Source organism: Poecilia latipinna, unplaced genomic scaffold, assembly GCF_001443285.1.
Source record: "Poecilia latipinna isolate Pla-1442-1.1 unplaced genomic scaffold, P_latipinna-1.0 Scaffold934, whole genome shotgun sequence".
Lineage (NCBI taxonomy): Eukaryota > Metazoa > Chordata > Actinopteri > Cyprinodontiformes > Poeciliidae > Poecilia > Poecilia latipinna.
The window spans coordinates 36,793-48,458 of NW_015113550.1; the positions used below are offsets into that span (position 1 = coordinate 36,793).

Genomic DNA, 11,666 nt, shown 5'->3' on the forward strand with positions numbered 1-11,666 from the left:
TAGAAAACCTCTCGCTTCGAGAGTCTTGCTGACCTCTGATCGCTTTTAATTGGAGAAATGTTCCCCGATTTCAAAACTTTGCCTGAAGTGGTGTTTGTAATTCCAGTCTTCAACTTGGCAGCAGATCCAGCAGGAGGATTCATCCTCCAGATCATCCGGTCCATGTGAACCAGGAGGAAGTGAGGCTGTGGGTTCGGACCACAGCAGGAGAATATTGCGTCTTTTAAGTTCATTTGTTTAATTTTATTGTTTGTGTTTAGCTATTACGACCAAAGTCAGTGGATTTTGGTTACATGCAGCATCTGCTTGATGTGATTGTACAATGTAGTCTCTCTATTAATTAAAATGAAATACTATTGAATATGTTATTATTTTCCTTTTAAAACTGATGGGGTAAAATTTTTTATTTTTTACTCCATCAGACAAAATGACAGAAAATTCAAAAGTCTACACCATCTCTGGTCTAAAGACTCTTAAATAATGGGTATAATTTTAGACATTCTGGTGAAGAGAGGAACCAAAGCTCGATTACTTCATGAGAGTTACCCCTGACACTCCACACTATCCAAAATCTTACCTGTCAGGTGTTTGTAATTGTAAAAGTTTCGGCTTTGCACACATAAAAACTTTTTAAAAACCCAAATTAACTTGGTGAGTTGGCTCTAAAACAGAAAAACAGAAGCTTACCTTCAGGGATGTCAGAGGAGAGGAAGAACACATGTAAAAGAGACAAAAAAGGAAGAATTTTAGTTTTCACATTTGTGAAAATCATTTTTATTATCAATTTGTTTGGTTAAACCCTTAACTATCTGCATTTATTTCTTTAGCAATGGATACAAACACATGCTACATAAAATCATCGCTGAATTGACTAACCTTTATTTAAACACAACCATAAATGTACTTAAGTACAAATTTAGCACATTATACTGCTGGATGATAAATTGTCCCATAGATTATTGTGATCAACGATAATATTGTTGTTTTGAGACAATTTTCAAGTAATATAATGATAGTAATGACATAAGAATGTAAAATCCCATTTTCAAAGATCAAGAAACTTTAAATTCTAATGAAATTGGAACTGGAAGATTGAAATATCAAAAATAAATAAAGAAAACAACAGAAACAACAAATAAAATGAATTATGAATTCTCTGTAAACAAAACTGTCATTTGAAAAACAAGAGCTAGTTGAGACCAAACCAGCAGACTGAAGACTTTATCATTCAGTTTTTGATCATAAAGAAAGAGAAAGGATAAAGATGACAAATAAAGGAAATTGAAATTAGTTTTAATTGATTTATTACTTATTGCGACAGGCTTAGTGCTAGCTACAGTATAGGAGAGAGGAAGAGGAAGGATGAGCATTGCCACAGGAAGGGTGATTGACAGCGCTAAAACCCACCCTCCCAGCTCTGATTGGTTGTTTCTAGTCAGAAAGCATGCTACATAGTAACAGTTTCAACATATACATAAAAATACATATGTTTTATGAAAGTTGCATGCTGTAGCTTTAATTTTTAACAGATTTGACCTTGTTTAGAAAGAAAAGCATCTATAGCTCCACTGTGCGATCACAGGAGGCAAGCGAAGGGTTAAAAACCTGGAGGTGCATATTCAGGAGACAACCTCAGTTCGGATGAGCTGTGCGGCTGCTCTTGTGGCGGTAATGGGAAAATTGCACTGAGAGGAAGGACACACGCAATTAGAATCTGGCGAGTCAGTCGGTGGCGGGCGGAGGAAGAGGAGGGCGGGGGGAGGAGGAAGAGTGAAGAAACGGGAGACAGGGACAAGCAGGGAGGACCCAACGGACAAGAAGTGATTTACTTGAAAAGCGGCTTTTTTTGTGACAGCGGCCCAGATGTCAATCAAATTAGCGCCCATTTGCAGCTGATTGGGTCGTGTCATTTGCAATATCCTCTCCCTGCCTCTGATGCTGTGGCACACAGAGGGGCTGGGGGGGGGAGGAAGCCAGGAGGAGAGTCACTTTATTGCAGTCTTTCCCTGTGAATGTCATCTGCCCACTTATTGTGCGCTCCGGTGGGACACCGAGGAGGAGGAAAGGAGGAAGAGAGGAGATCCTTCATTCGGCGGAGTGGCTCACTAGCACATGCAAATAGGGCAGCAGCGTCAGGGGAGAGGCTGGCGCGGGTTTTAATGGAGTTGGGGCAAACTCATTTTACAGCGGAGAGCCACAGAAGAGGAGGATAATAATATAGCCATGTGTGTGTGTGAGAGAGTGTGTGTGCGCAGCATGGAGTTTATAAGATACTAAGTGAATTCTTGTTAAAAAAAAAAAGTGTCCACAGCAATCTGAGTTTGAGGGAACACTGATTAAAGGCACTAAGACGACTAAAACCCCTTCATCCTTCTCTCATTTCACTTCATTTCCAGTTGTGCTGAATATAAAAACTTGGCAGGTTGCTTGGATACCCCAAACACAGGAGGAGAACAGAGAAAAGGTGTCCTGATTGATGCTGTTTGATTCAATTTCCAGCCTGTGGAGACGTTTCAGGGCCCCAGGGGCCGGTGCGTCTTCACAGGGGGGAACACGGTGGGTACGAGAGTCAGGGAGGGGGGCGCGCTAATTTGAGATGCGCCTTTCAACAATGAAAGCTGCTGATGTTCAACATACACTCCCAAACCTCTTCTAAAGGACACGTCTAATTGGCTTGAAAGGGAAGATGGAGCAGGAGGGTAACGCTTGTCTTTAACGTTTGCCCCAAACACACGGGAAACGTGACGGCGTCTGAAGGTTTCTAGAAACAAAAGCCTTTTGATCACGTTCCAGATTTTTAATGCGCCTCACATATGCAGGCTTGTTGAAGAGAAGCATGAACCTCGTTGGTTTTCACGGCTCTAAACAACAACATTTAAAAAATTTTCAAAAATATCTTTGGTTTTCATGTCATCAAACTGTCCTAATCAAAGGCTTTTCATCTAGATGCTCTTTTAAAGTCTATCTTTGGACTTTGGCTGCTTTTTTTACACCATAAATCTTTACCATCCCATTGTGCAGAAAACAATTCAGAAAATGACAAAACTGGACAAGACTGGGACAAAGATGAGACATCAAACTGCAGAAACAAAATAGTACAAAGAACTACTGGACTAGTTTCTAATGCAAATATCTTAGTGTGCTTGAAACACCACAAAATTAACTCACAGCTTTTCAGTACAACATATGAGCTTGTTTTAAGTTAATAATTTCTTATTAATGAAAAAGTACTAGTTCCACTGGCAGATTGTTTCACTTATAACAGGAAAAATGTCTTTTTATATAGGAGAAAATCTGCGAGTTGAACTTGTACTTTTTTAAATTAATTAATGTTTTTTTAAATTAATTAATGTTAATTTATTAACATTTCTTAATGTTAATAAATTAACATTAAGGAATTATTACCTTAAAACAAGCTCCTATGTCGTGCTGAAAAGTTACTTATAAGTTAGTTTTGTCTTTTATCAAATGTACTGATATTTGTTCTAGAAACTAGACCAAAAATTACTTGCTGATATTTTGTGTTTTTACAGTGCAGGACTGAAGACGTAAAGGAAGCAAGAACTGCATCATTTTCCAGCTAATCAACGACCGTAGGCCAAAATTTAAGCTAAATTTGGGAATCACATTGTTGCTGCTGGATCCCATTTTCTGTCAAATTATGTTATTTTTAGAAATTTTACTTAAGAAATGGGAACAATTTGTGTCTTTTACCAGACTTTAAGAAGCCCTTTATGTTTCTGGTCTGAATAATTCAGCGACTTTTGGTTCTATTTGTCACACACAGTAGAAAGAAAGGCAAACACTGAGCGTATTTATATATACATGATGAATATCAATAGATAACACAGCTGATAGAGTGTTCAATATTCAATATGTAGATTATTGACTGACCTCTGAGCCAAAACTGCACAGCATTCTGGGAGATGTAGGCAGAGGAAAGGCTTTAGCCGCTCAACTTCTCACAGCTAGCAAAGCTCAGTAACTAACTCACTCATTCTTTGGTTACCTGGCAACTCACTCATTCTTTGGTTACCTAGCAACAACCTGCTGACTAACTTGTTTCACCACCGTTCCTCAAAAAAAGTGAAAACTGTGAAGGGAAGAAAAAAAAAAAAAAAAAATCACTCCACATGGTAGCATTTAAGATATTTAAGACAAAAACCAATTGATAATTATAGATATCAACTGATTTGAAACACTTATATTGTGATACGTTTTTCAGCCATATTGTCCAGTTTTAACTGAAGACCTTTTAGAAAGCCTGGAAAACCACTGATTAAGAAAAATGTAAACATATTCACAGAAGTTTGGCTGTAAAAGGCTGAAGACTTCTGAACGGAGCTGATCTCAAGACACCCTCTCTGCTCTTTGACAACCGAGTACTATATATGGAAATTAAACTAAGGTGCGTTTTATTGCATGCAGCCACAACTACAGTTAACATAACACGGCCAGCGCTTGATGAACAGCAGGAAAAGGCGCCATTCAGGTGCCATTCAGTTGTCAGGTCCCAGCGAGAAACTAAAAATGCAGACGAAGGCTTGTGAAGAGGCTCGATCTCTCGCTCTCTTTCTCACTGACACACACACACAGACACACACACACACACACACAGATGGTGGGTGGAGATTTGGGCCTGTCACTGCACCATCAGTGACTCCTTACGTTTAATGCCGGTCCTGTCACAACAAGACAGAAGGGGAATGAAGTGGATCACCTACAGGCACCACACCTCGCCTGGTCTCTCTTTTCCACTGATCTGACTGAACGCAGGCGAGACAATATGACACCGTTCAGCTCACATCCAACCATCAAACACACGCGGCAGCTGAAGAACCACGAGTACGGCCTTCTGTTGTCACGCAGGAGGTTTCTGGAGACCAGAAGAAATGGTAGACACCCAGACAGAGGGAGCGGTAATCACTGTCTGCGTGTAAATTACCTGAGTTGATTTCAGTCCAATCTGTCTCAGTGTCTCTGGAGGGAGGAGTCATGTGTGCGTGGGGATGACATTTACCAGAATCCACAGCCTCCCAGGCCTATTCCCAGTTGGTAGAGACAATCCTTCAAGCAACACCAAGACAGATATAATAGCCCAGAGAAACGCGCCTCCTTCCTTCCTAAATGATGACCACATAGCCTTCCAATCTCTTCTAGATCGTCAGCCCCCAAATTTCTTTAATGGGCTATTAGAAGGGAACCCATGTGCTTTTAGTTTGTGCCTTTGATTGTTGGTTTGACTCAACAATGCCAAAGAGCGAAAAAGAAGGGAAACATGAAGGAGGAAAAGGAGAAAGTTAATGTCAGGATGTGCCCCATAATGACTAGTATAAGCTCTAGTGGGAGCTTCCTCTCGCGCCAGTTCCAGAGAGGGTAGCTTGATTGGGGATAATTGGCTAGCCTTCACTAGCGGTTAGCATCCAGGCGTGGAGAGAAGGAGAGGGCACACAGACTTACCACACACACTCAAACAGACACACAGTTTTATTCACACATGCACAAACAGTATATAGACATTTTCAACTTGAAGTTCATTTGCAGGGACACAGAGAAAAGAGAGCAGGTTAGTGCGGAGAGGCAATGTCCAGAAATTAGCCAAAGTGCTGCTGTACCAGCTTGGGTACAACTGCAAGTGTCATTTTTTCAGTAAGAACCACCCCAACATCTGTCGGAGCTGCTGCGTTCCACAGAAAACGGTTTGGGATGTGATTAATTCAAGCTACAGCCCCTTACCACTGTGCTGTTGCACACAAACTGATCACATTAGGGATGTTTTGCATGCTGAGTGCAGCAAACATTTAATAGGTGTGCAAAGTTGCATTTCTCCCAAGCCCTCAAGCTTCTATTAATCAAAGTCTAAAAGCAAAAGCTACCAGCAGGTCCAAGATGGGAAGAGACGCTCGTAAAACAACACACACTCCCCCAAGCTCAAAGTCCACACACGCGCGCACACACACACACACACACACACACACACACACACACACACACTTTCCTTTTCAAAGAGATAGCTGTGGAGAGCCACCCACTCCCTCGCTCCTCTGTTGTGCCAGCTGCAGTCCCGTTAGAGCTTTACTGCCCTCCAGCTCCAGTGACTGGAGGAACCACATGTTGACAACCAGCGAAACACAGAAGTTCATATTGAAAGCAGCGTCTACTCAGCAGGGCAGGAGTGTGAGGTGCCACAGGGCCGTGTACCGGTTTACTGAAAACTCTGGGGAGCAATTCAGTGAAAACAGAAGTTGTAAAGTTATTGTTTTGGTTTGAAGGTTCGTGCTTGTAAACTGAGGGATAAGATCAGAGAAGGATTTGACTAAATTATAACCATGCAGGCTGACAGAAGCTAAAGAGGGAAGGGGGCATTTATCTTATTGTTCATAATTTATAGGGATGCATTTATCGTTTGCTCAATCAAATGTCAATAAAATTGAAAATATGTTTAAATGCAGTTACGATTTGCAGTTCACGCTTCGCATTACAAATAGGAATGTTTTTCAAGAGCAGTATTTGTGTTTGTGAGGCTGTAGTTGCTGTGACACAGTCGCAGTAATATATGCTACCTAAAAAGAAGTAATAAATATCTTAATAAACTTAACTTAAAAGTTAAATAGCAACAACATATTGAAGAAATAAGAAATACAACTATGCTAATAACAAAAGCATTTTAACAGAGGTTCTAACTTTTAGGTAAGGTCAGCAAAATGTATTAATTAATCATATGTTGCACAAAAAACAATAAGTCATTCATTAAAAATACATTCAACACTGTGTTAGCATAGACCTAAAATTAGCCAGAGTCATAGAAACTTTACTAACGATGTTACAAACATGTCAAAACCACCCAAAAATAAATACATGGATAAATGGGAGTTTAGCCGAATTGTTAAGGACCCATAAAAGAGTAACTGAAAAAATTCATTATTTCTATTTCAGAATGCTGTGCAGTTTTATATGCATACTTATCAAAAATAACATAATTCGACTATGGAGTTCTGTTCCGCGAACGCCGAAGTGGTATAACAGACAAAAAACTAATCCTAACGGTAAAATTAACAACCCTCCACAAAAGGATCCAAACAGCCTGAATATCAAGCAACTCACCGCTTAATTTGTAACGCTATATCAACTTCTCATCAAGTTTTGAGATGTAAAATCCAGACAGGTCCGCTCAAGCCAGGCAGAGCGGACCTGTTACTTTTGTAACAGCGCCCCCGGTGGCTGGATGAATAGACGCGTTGTAGGACGGCGAAAAGGGTTATTATCCGCAGTTATTTTTCATTTTTCATTTTTTTTTTTTTTGTCAAAATCCCCTAAGTACGGAAGCCTAGAGCAGACGTTTTCCGCATACACTTAGTTTTCTTGAGAGAACGAGTTAATCTCGATAAAGCAAACTTTGTTTTCTCAAGATCACAAGATGACAGATGTGTTAAAATATCATTAACAAATCCATCCTTCAAGAGGATTTTTTATTTTGAGAAAACAATCTGGAAAACATATATGTGGAAAACAAAAAATTAACTTATCGCTAGAAAACCATCTGGAAATGCACTCCTTATCTCAAGAAAAGCATCTGGAAAAAGTATATGTGGAACAGGAAATCAACTCAATATTTCTAGAAAACTTTCTGGAAATAAACTTATCTCAATAAAACCAGATGAAAATCATCTGGAAATTAACTCGTTATCTTGAAAAACCATTAGGAAACTGTATATGTTGTCTCCGTACTGCAGCTCTCTGGCGCCCCCCACTCTTTGAGAAAGCTATGCTAGATGTTTGTTGCCAAGGAGAGCTTCCTCTCCACCATCGCCACATACCTGCTCTGGAGGGGAAGTTACATTACAGTAAAGTTTCTAAAATTAGTCATTTCTTCCTTACTAAATATTTATTTATGGTTTTACTTCTTGGAAGATGTACAGAAACGGGATAAAAAGTTCAACGGAAACTATCAACAAATTAGTCAGAACTTTTTTCTCCTCAATCTGACTAAGAATTTCTCAAACATGGAGTCGGTTTTAAGTAACATGTTACACATGCGAGTCCGCTGACAAAGAGGGAAGTTGGCTGTTGTTCCATCTTTGTCGCCCCACGACATTGTCCACAAAGCTGCTGTAATAACATGCATCCTTTCTGCTGCAATCAGCGGGAGTTCACACACAGCTTCCTCTGACCTGCACAACACACACACACACACACGCGCACACACACACACAGATTGGATGCCCTAACAAATTAAAGAAGCGTTTGCAGCCACACCTCTCACTTCAAGAGCTTGTGAGGAGGTGGACGACATGCGAGGGTGGAGACGAGAGGGGACTCAGGGCCGGCTTTGAATGGCAGGAAATCCCTGAGATGTTTTCTGTTCTCCTCGCCACAACCTAACGTCCCGCTGGACCCGGTGGAGGAGGGAAACAACTGGATCTGTCACACGCTCACACTGCTGCTTCTCTCCCTCTTTCTTTCTATTTTACTTTCTTCCTTTCTTTCTGTATATCTGTCTGTCTTTACTTCCTTCATTCTTTCTTCCTCTTCCTTCATTCTTTCCTTCTCCATTCTTTCTTGTTTAATATTGTAATAAAATGAATATACAATGAATACATTGTGCATCTTCTTTTCCTTCCTTCATTCCTTTCCTTCCATTTTTTCTTCCTTCCTTCTGTCTCATATTGTAAAAAATTAATTTTTTTTGTATTCGTAAAACAGACACACTTTTATTCAACATGTTTGTTTCTTCCAAATCTAAAATTATATTTTGTCTACAAAGAAAATGAATATATTTCACATCTTTCTTTCTTACCATCTTCCTTTCTTTATTCTTTCCTTTCCTCTTTCCCTGACACACAAACATACATAAACATGTCGAACACAAGCCCTGTTTCTGCAGGCAGATGTCCTGGGAGAGGGAGGCCAACGTGCCCTTTCACTTAAAACAGCACACACACACACACACACACACACACACACACACACACACACACACACACACACACACACACACACACACGCACACACACAGACAGAGTGCAGTGTCAGTGGGCAGGGGAGTGTCCCTGTGCAGGAATGCGGAGGAATGATAAGTTGTGGAGGTGTCGGGGGAGAGACTCGGGCTGTTACAGCCAGACACCTAAAAACACTCCACCCAGCCTCCAGCTGCTCTCCTCCTTTTCTCTTCTGTACTTCCTTTAATGTTTTTGCTCGTCTTTCTGTGCGTTACCTCCACCTTCGCTTCAGTTCCTGGCACTGATGGTTCAACGATTTGTCTACTTTCACCTTCTCCCCTGAAGATCATTTCCATTTTTTTTCGTCTTTCCCTGTTTGTTTCTGCTTCTCTACAAAAATGTCTTGGATCATATTCAAATAAAACACTTGCCAGATGCTTCAGATAAGAGACTCTAGGACTAAAACTAATGACTCCTTTCTGAAAAAAAAAAAAAAAAAAAAAAAACTAAAATTGTCTTTTTGCCAGGAATTGCAGTTTTGTAGTTTCATGTTTAGGATTAAGGCATTAGGAGACAAGTGATGATTAGAGGTGAAATCCATCTATCTAGTCAATAGTTGTGCTTCCACTGACCATATAATTGCACAAATTGGAATTACAAACATGAATTTGCTTATTGGAAACACAACGATTTATAAAAACTCACATTTTTTGATGAAAAGTTTCTATGAGGGGATTTTTTGGCTGCATCAGAACTGCTGTTGAAACACTTTTTCCCATTATACAAATCACATGATCAACAAGCAGAGGGTATGACTGGAGAAAAAGACGAAGAAGACAGGAAGCAGCTTGAGGATGAAGGCGCAGCATGATTATCGCGTGAAAACAAACTTTTTCATATGTGATCGCGTTTCTTATTTAGTGGAAAGACCAAAATTAAAACATTGTGTTATGTCAACATTAGCAGATTATTGAGAAAGTTTTGCACATTTGTAATGGAAACACAGCGAATGTCAGGAGGACGTCAAACAGCATTGAGGAAAATATTAAAGTTGCTCAAGTCGCAGCATTTTAAGGAGAGAAAACAAAGTGTGACATAAAAGATAAAAATGATTTCTAAGGACTGTGGGGAAAAATAGGTTTACAACTGCGAATCTGTTGCTAACGTAAAGATATGTTTCACATTTTCAAGAAATCTGAACTACATTTGTCCACCTCAAAGTTTAAAGAACTTTGACTGATTAAAGCTGAATTGGATAATTGTTCCACTTCAAGCACAGTTTTACATTTGTAACAACAACAACAAAACAATTAGCAATGCTTTTTGGCATCAAATCCTTATGGAGTAAAAATCGTAATACAGTGACTTATTCTGCACTGATCACAGATTTTTTTTTTTATAAATGAATGATTCATAAAATGTTTGAGACAAAACTTTTAAAGATAAATAAATCAAACAAAAAGAGTGGGGGTCCACAACAGCCGGGAAATAGCTTAAAACACTTAGAGCTGCCCAATTTAACAGCTCAAACACCAAATGTACCTCAATATGAACAATATTTCTCTCTTCTTAAGGGTAATTAAAAAGTTAGTGTTGCTCTAATCAAACATTAACAAAAAGATTTTTACAATAGGTTTGTCCAAACTTTATCATGCATGTTGTAATTAGTTCGGATCCCGTTTTTGATGAACAATCTCTCACTATCTTTATGCATTCGCTCATTCATGATCTCCAGGTCACTGTGACATCCTGCAGCCAAAGTCATGCAGGAACACCAAGATCTTCCAGTGGTGCTGTGGCACGTAATGATTAAACGTTCTGGATCTGCAGAACATGAGCGTCCTCAGGTATGCACAAACTCGACAAAATCAAAGAAAGCGGACCACTTCGGTCTCTCCCCACATGGGGCAAAGTAATAACGGATTCCTCTTTAAGCCATTAACAGTTTATCAGGCCACACAGGCTGCTGCCAGCTGCACAATGGGAGATGGAGGAGTTACGACGCTGCTGGTTAATGTTAAGTAATTTTAGACTTTTGTGTGGCACCTGCAGAATGGACAGGAAAACATCTGAGCTCCAGTTTACCTCTTCACACACTGATGCACTAACGGTAACCCCAACAAACCCAGAGCTGGGATTTAAGAGCTTGCTATTCTCTGATTTTTTATGAGTTTAAATTTACAATAGAAAGCTCTTCAATGTACTGTTTTGTTTAGCATTTATTCTGATTTTTGTGTTGGTCTCTGATGCCTTTTTTAAGTGCTTTTTTAAGGCAGCAGCATGGCGGGTGACTCATCCCAATAAAAATTGGTGAATAAAAGCAGATGTTTAAACTTTCCCCTGCAATTAAGGTTAATTGCTGAGATTTCATGTCAGTGTTAAAGAAACTGGGATTGCCATGTTTTATTTGTTTATTTTGTTTATTTAAGGATACCCATTAGTCTCTACCATAGCAGAGGGTACACACCACATTGCAATAAAATCATGCTTTTACAAACAATGCAAGAAAGACATCAAAAGACACAAACAAAAGATTTTGTTTGTGAAAACACAAAAATACAAATCAACCGCCTCAATAATTTTAGCATAACTTCAAACCTGGTGTAGGAAATCAATATTCTCACTCATTTTATGCATGCAAACACACACACACACACACACATGTAACCTGCACAAAATAAGAAACCCGTATTTTATTTTGGCGGGTCAAACTGACAGCACCCTTTA

The 11,666-nt window shown here is 39.5% G+C and overlaps 1 long non-coding RNA gene across 1 annotated transcript in view; it reads right to left on the bottom strand.

Annotated features, from left to right (window-relative positions):
• LOC106957763 (uncharacterized) overlaps window positions 1-7,567 on the bottom strand; it is a 30,092-nt gene extending 22,525 nt beyond the window's left edge. Inside the window, exon 1 of the long non-coding RNA XR_001427023.1 lies at window positions 7,105-7,567. This is a non-coding gene — a long non-coding RNA (uncharacterized LOC106957763). The remainder of the gene's footprint in view (window positions 1-7,104) is intronic.
• Window positions 7,568-11,666: the final 4,099 nt, after the last annotated feature.